Source organism: Rhodamnia argentea, chromosome 7, assembly GCF_020921035.1.
Source record: "Rhodamnia argentea isolate NSW1041297 chromosome 7, ASM2092103v1, whole genome shotgun sequence".
NCBI classification, from domain to species: Eukaryota; Viridiplantae; Streptophyta; class Magnoliopsida; order Myrtales; family Myrtaceae; genus Rhodamnia; species Rhodamnia argentea.
This window is the reverse complement of record NC_063156.1, coordinates 4,421,161-4,428,514: the sequence shown is the minus strand read 5'-3', so window position 1 is coordinate 4,428,514 and position 7,354 is coordinate 4,421,161.

The following is a 7,354-nucleotide window of genomic DNA, read 5'->3' as shown; positions in this document are numbered from 1 at the left end:
TTTCAAACTGGCATACATGTGATAAATTTATACTAAACAATTGGCAAAAGTACAGTAGGAATGCCAATATTTGTGTACGGCGCTTACTTTAGTGCCGGTATTTTTTTTTTATCACTTAAGTGCCAAATCGGATAAAAAACGATCACTTAAGTGCCAACGGCTAGAAATTCCGGCGACCTCACCGGAGTTAACACTTAAATAATCAGTTTTCCAAAAAATTGGCATTTAAGTGATAAAAAAAAATTTATTGGCACTAAAGTGAGCCTCCCACACAACTTTGTGGAATAGGTTTTCGGAAAATTTTTTAAGTAGAGTGCACACAATTCTAATTTTCCATGGTTTAATTTGGGTATCAGTCTTATGATACTAAAGGTTAGAAACTAAGTTATATATATAACTTAGTTTCTAACCTTCGAAATTTAGTATAAATGTACACAACTTTGTCTCTCATTACAAAAATTAATGATGTCAACGTATGTCAGACATGACCATCTAACTTCATTCTTTTGAAAATGTCTCGATTGACTTTTATCTCTTATGTTTTTACTTAATCCAAATTTTGCGATGCATACACTTTTTTTTTATTAACCGAAACTTTCATAACTTGTAAATGTTGATATCTAAAGTCATATCTATTTTTTTTCACATTTTTAAAGTTTGTGTAGTTTTTTAAATTTTGATGGCAATTTTCAATTTTGCTGAACTATCAGCAACAACGCAATTTATCAACTTTCTTGGCAAGAGATGTCCTAGGACTTAGAATGATGTTTTGTAACTTTTACCTCAGTTTAGTAGGAAAGTCTGCATGTATGTGATCCATAAAGTGTTATCTTCTCGTAATTTATCTAACTTCGACAGAATTTAATTCTTAAACTATCATTTCAGTGATGAGAAATGATAAGTGATCCGATTTGGCAAATCGAAAATCTGGTCTAAGTACTCATAATTACGGGATGATAATTTTCGCCAAGATCAAGAACATTGCTTGTGATTGAGTTGGTTCCAATTTCAGCACAGTCGGACACTTCCTTTGAGTGATACATTACTCTTGACCTTCATTCCCTCCAACTTGAATTACGACTTCTCGCGGAATCAAGCTGAACCGCGACATAAATGTCTAGAAGCCGAGAATGCATTTGCTTTTGGAAAGTGACTTTCCTACTTTCAGAAAAGAAAAAAAAAAAAAACTCGTTAAAAAGCAGTCAGTGTTTATATATCGAAGACCAAATCTATTAAACAAATTAACCCGACAATGGACGTCGTTTTCCGAGAGGATATTTCTTTTAAGCAAGATGGGCCTCTAAGGGTCTATATGGTAACGTTTCAGAAAAAGTGTTTCTGTTCTCAAAGTGTTCCCGAAACACTTTGGGAACGAAAATGCGTATGGTAAAAAAAATGTTCCCAAAGTGTTCCGGGAATACTTTTGAGAAACAGAAACACTTTTGGTTTTGGAGCAGAAACAAGAAACAAGAAAAACTTATTTTTGTGTTCCTGGAACACTTTTTAGAAACACATTTGGAACATTTTTTAGAAACAATTGGGAACAATTTTGTTTTTGAACAAACTTTTTCCTCTTTTATTCTTGCATGATGTTGACACTTGATTTTTGATCATTTTATTTTAAAAAATTAATTAAAAATATGAAAAAATTCATAAAATTACAAAATCAACCTTGGAAGCTTTGGCCTAGCCTTAGCAACCAATTTTGAACAAAAAATATTTTTTGTAATATTTGACATTTTGCAGATTTATTTTAATTAAAAAAATAGCCGAAAATAATGAAAAATAGTATTTGTGATCAGAAAAATGTGCAAAAATAGTCCATATTCTTATTTTAATCCCATTTTCATTTTGGTCTCCTAAATTTAAAAAAATTTAGTTTGGGACCACATGCCTATTCATTGAACATAATCCTAAATTGACTAAAAAAATTCATTTTAAATCATTTTAGAATTTTTTTTTTTTTTTAGAGTCATAACATGAGATTTTGATACCTTGCATCTCATTTCAGTCCTCGTGTTTGGAAAAATTGCACAATTGGACTAAAAGGACCTAAATGCACAAATATTTTTCATTTTAGTCCCCGATTTTACTCAAAGTGTAATTAATATTTTTCTAGGGTCCCCGTTTAAAGGTAATCATATTTTTAACTACTTGAGAACATTTACGTGTAACTCATAATTGTAATTTTTCCTATCTATAGAAAACATATTTGATGTTCTCGTTGTCTAATTCCAATTCGTCTTCTCTTTCAGTTTTTTTTTTTATAGTTGATTTCGTCCATATCATCATTTGATAAATCGTGCATAAATTACTTATACATATATTGGTCCAATTTGATTTAGTAAATTGAACAAATGCGATTTAATTTGATTTAGTAAGTTAAAAAGATAAAGACATTTTAATTTTAATATATATAGTCCCCTTAATTAAATGAAAAAAATTAGGAACAATTTTTTTGCAATTACCAAATGCATTTCTTTTCTTCTTCTTTTTTGTTCCAGAAAAAAAATTTTATGCGATTACCAAACGTGTTTCTGTTCTTTTTTTATTCCGGGAACAGATTTTTTTTGCGATTACCAAACGCGTTTTTTCTCCCAAAAATCGTTCTTTGGGAACATAAACGAAAAAAAATGTTTCGTTCTAAAATTTGTTCCGGGAACAGAAACGTTACCATACGCAACCTAAAAATCCCCATTTGTCAGCACCTTGTCACTTTCTCTCCGCAAAAGTTAAAGAAGGATCACATCCATTCAATTTCCCAGAAAATTTCTGCAATTATGACCTCCCATTGTTGTTCATTATGAAAGCAACGACCACAAGCTTAAGTTCCCCAATTTGTCCTCCGTTCAATTTTTCACTTCTTCGTTCACGTTCAAGAGGTACGGTCTATTTGGTTCAGTATTTGATCGGGAAAATTTGAAAGCTAAACGCCTTTTTTAAAATACAAGTAGTGTTTGATAAAGTATATTTTAAAAACACATTGAAAAATAACTTTGACATAAATGTTCGTTTAGTGAAAAATGAATTTTATAAAGTATTTTTATTTTTATTTTAAAAACGGCGGTCGGCGGTGATGGCGACAGGCGACCGTCGGTCGCGATCGGTGGTGGGTTGCTGGCGGCGGCGGCGAGCAGCAGCGGGCGACGGTTGGCAAGCGGCAGCGATCGGTGGTGGGCGACGACAATCGGCCGCGGGAGACGGCAGGCTACGTCGGTCGGTGGGTGGCAGCTGTCGGCGAAGGTCGGTGGCAACAAGCGACCGCAATGGACGGCAATCCGTGGCGGTCGGTGGGGATGGGTGGCGGCGGTGGCGGACGGCGGGTGGCGAGCGGGGGCTGGTGGGTGGGTGGCGACAGTGGCGACGAGCGGTAGCAAGCAAAGTGACAAATTTAAAAGAAAAAAATTAGTTGCATTTCACAAAAGTCCTTTAATCCAAGGTACCTCTAGAGGCACTTTGGGCTAAAGGACTTTGGAGAGCATTTGAAATGCAATTGCATCTCCCCAAAGTGAGTCAAAAAATAAACCAAACACCATTTGCATTTGGCCAATGGATTTTAGAACCCCAATGCTCATTCCCAATCTTGAACCAAACAGGGTCGTAATCTTTTGAAGGCTAAGACCCAAACATAGCTAGAGTGGGAAGAAATAGGGGTGAGTACGTCCGGGAAGGTAGGTTTCGTACCTAAATCTTAAAATCGATCATATTATAATCGATTTTAAATTTTTAGAACCCGAAACCTACCATGTTGTCCTGGAACTTGTTTGGAACCTAGCATACTTTTTCGGTCTAGTTTCGGGATCTATCGAAGAACTTGTTTTTCTTTTCTTATGAGTAGCAACGAAAGAATTCAAAGTAAACGATGAATAATAAAACTCGCTATCCACCAAAAGCAACAACCAGTAATATAAGCAATAGAAATTACGATTCACCAAAAATAGAGGAGACGAGGCGAGCCAGACAAGTTCTTGTTTTAACAATAACTAAAAATCGGTACAAGTTCGATTCTTAGGTCCTTGGAATCTAGAATCAACCTGGTGTCAACCAGTTTCTAAAATTTTGAACCAATTTTATCGAATCGGTTTGAATGGAAACAAGTTTTCGGACTTATTTTTACGATGATTCGATCCGCGTTTCGGGTAAATCTGATGCTATTGCACACTCTGAGGAAGAAACATGAAGGAATTACAAAATTGAATTAGTCAGATGATCGAGAATTTCAACGGGGGCCCACCAAAAATGGCCCCAGCCTCTGTGAGGTGGTGCTACTGCTAGTACAACTGCAGACAGATTTGGACTCAGCAGACATGGACTAAGTGAGTCCAACCTCACATGACCTAATGGGACCAGGATCAGCTGGCAACACGTCTCTGATGCAAGAATAGTGGTTTGGAAAAGTGAACATTTTCAAATATCTGCTTTAATTTTCTCTGATTTAACCTTTTGTCGTTCAAAGTTGGCTCGTGTTTTCGACTGAATTCGGCAGATGAGAAGGGGCATCTTGGATTTCTAAAAGCAAAATGAAAGAGGGTTTATGATGGGTTGGCCCAACCAACACTGTCCGCATGCTTGCGAGCTGCCATCACCTGCAAAATAGAAATTGACTGAACATTTTGCAGTCAATGACGTTTTTCTTTTTTTTTTCCTGCGTATTGATCACGGTGACATAGGGACACTACATATGTCTCCACTGGTGCAAAAGTTGGCCCTGACAGCAGCCATGACCTAGCTAAGATGAGACTGCTTTCTTTTTAAGATTTACCGATGAGAGGACATGTCACAATAGCCCTCGTGCCACACATCAATGATATGATCCAAATTAAGTCTGGAAAGATTGTGAATTCTACCTTGAATGAAACTTATTTTGTTTTAGATCGCGTTTTTATCTTACAATTTTGCTTGAGAATGATTGATTCCACATTTGGTCCAATTCAGGTTTTTGAAACTTGAAACCGGCGAAAATGGCTTAAAACTTTTTTTTTTTTTCCGTTCCATTTATATTTCTGAGGGAACGAAGCACTAACAAAGGCAGGACAGCTGTTTAGAAAATGTATTCAGTGAAATAGTTATAATAAGGAGCCATCTCATTGAATATATAGATCATGAGGAATTTTCCGAACCAAAACGTTAGCGATTCGGACATAATATTCCCCAGTTTTAAAGCTCATATATATATATAAAGTACATTACAAGTGCCAAAACTTATGTACGGTGCTCACTTTAGTGCCAAAACTTTCAAAACAATAATTTAAGTGTCAATTTTTTAAAAAAAAGATTACTTAAACGCCAACTTTTTTAAAAACGACCACTTTAGTGCCAATACCTATTTAAGATGACGTGGCTCACCGAAAATCCGACGTGGTCTGTTTTTTATTAATATTTGAGTTGACGTGGCTTGCAGAAATTGGCAAAAAGTGAGCGATTTTCAAAAAAAATTGGCACTTAAGTGATCGCTTTTAAAAAAAATTGGCATGTAATTGATCGTTTTGAAAATTTTGGCATTGAAGTAATCGTTTTCAAAAACCTTAAGTGATCTTTTTGAAAGTTTTGACGGTAAAGTGAGTGTTGTATATAAGTTTCGACACTTGTAATGTACTTAAGCCCATATGAGAAAGAAAAAAAACATAGTAGCGAGGCTGGCCACCATCTCGCAGCATTGCCATAAACTAAGGTAAGTGATCACCTTAGTAATTATCACGTAGGAGTCGCTATTGAATGAGGCTTCTGATGTAACGACAATCATCACGTTGTGCGTCGTTGTCACTTGAGGGTATTGGAGGCCACCACCAAAATCCCCTATTCAAATTTGACCATTGTACTTTGAAAAATGATTTCTGACTCTTAGAATAGGAAATCATCTTCTTAAAATCATGCACCACCTACAATAAGTTTGCAGGAGTGATTTCGTCATCGATTTCAAGGCCCAAGGGTCTTTCATCACTTCTGATCGCCGGCAACAACTTCTCTGGCAAGATTCCGGCGGAGATTGGCCAGCTCTCGAACCTCACCGTCATCAATATGAGCAAAAACCAATTTGGCGGCGAACTCCTGACGTGTATTACCAATTTGGGCAGCTTGCAGACGCTCGAGATGCAAGGTAATTCGTTCACCGGCCCGATACCGAGTTCGGTAAGGGCTTGGACCATTTTGACCGAGTTGAACCTGTTGAACAACCGGTTCACTGGGAGCATACCAGCTCAATTAGGCGACTGGCTGGTGCTGACGTACTTGGACCTCTCCAGGAACTCTCTCTGTGGCGAGATTCCAACGGAGTTGACCAAACTGAGGCTTAACAAGTTCAATATATTGCACAATAAGCTGTACGGTGAGATACCTCCGGGCTTCGATCACGACTTCTTTGTTTCGGGCTTAGCGGGCAACCCGAACCTGTGCAGCTCGGATTTGAAGCCGTTCCCGAAGTGCATGAGAGGCCGGCCGGCCACTTTCTACATGTTCATAGCTCTAGCTGTCTGCGTCGTGCTCCTTTTTGCGTCCCTCGTCTGGATTGTCAGGACTAAGTTGCATTGGTTCGGAGGCAAATCGAGACGGTTGTGGAAAATCACCACGTTCCAGCGGGTCAAGTTTAGCAATGAGATCATCGATCAGTTAGTAGACGAGAACTTGATTGTGTCCCAGGGATCGGGCCAGGTCTACCGAATCAGGCTCAAGACGGGCCAGATGGTGACGGTCAAGAGGCTCCGGGGTGGGACCCAGAACCCGGACACCGAGTCCGTGTTCAATTCAGAGGTGGAGGCGCTTGGTTACGTCCGCCACGGCAACATAGTAAAGTTGCTGTTCACGTGCGCGGGGGAGGAGATCCAGCTTTTGATCTACGAGTACATGGTCAATGGGAGCCTGGGCGACGTGTTGCACAGGCCCAAGAGCGGAGGATTCCTCGATTGGCGCCAGTGGTTCGAGATTACACTGGGGTCGGCTCAGGGCCTGGCCTACCTGCACCACTACTGCGTGCCCGCCATCGTGCACCGGGACGTGAAGAGCAACAACATCCTATTGGACGAGGACTTCGCACCGTGGATCGCCGATTTCGGGCTGGCGAAGACGTTGCAGCAGGAGACGACGGCGATCGGGGACGGCCTCATGCCGAGGGTGGCCAGGTCTGTGGCTACATTGCGCCAGGTGCGTAGGTTTACTTGTGCCTATCCCAATTGGATTTGGTATTCGTATCTGGTTTTGGTTGCTCAACAGAGTATGCATACACTTTGAAAGTGAACGAGAAGAGCACGTCTACAGCTTCAACGTGCTGCTCCTGGAGCTGATCACCGGGAAAAGGCCGAAGGACCCTTTGTTCGGCGAGAACAAGGACATCGTGAAGTGGGTCACCAAGGCCGCACTG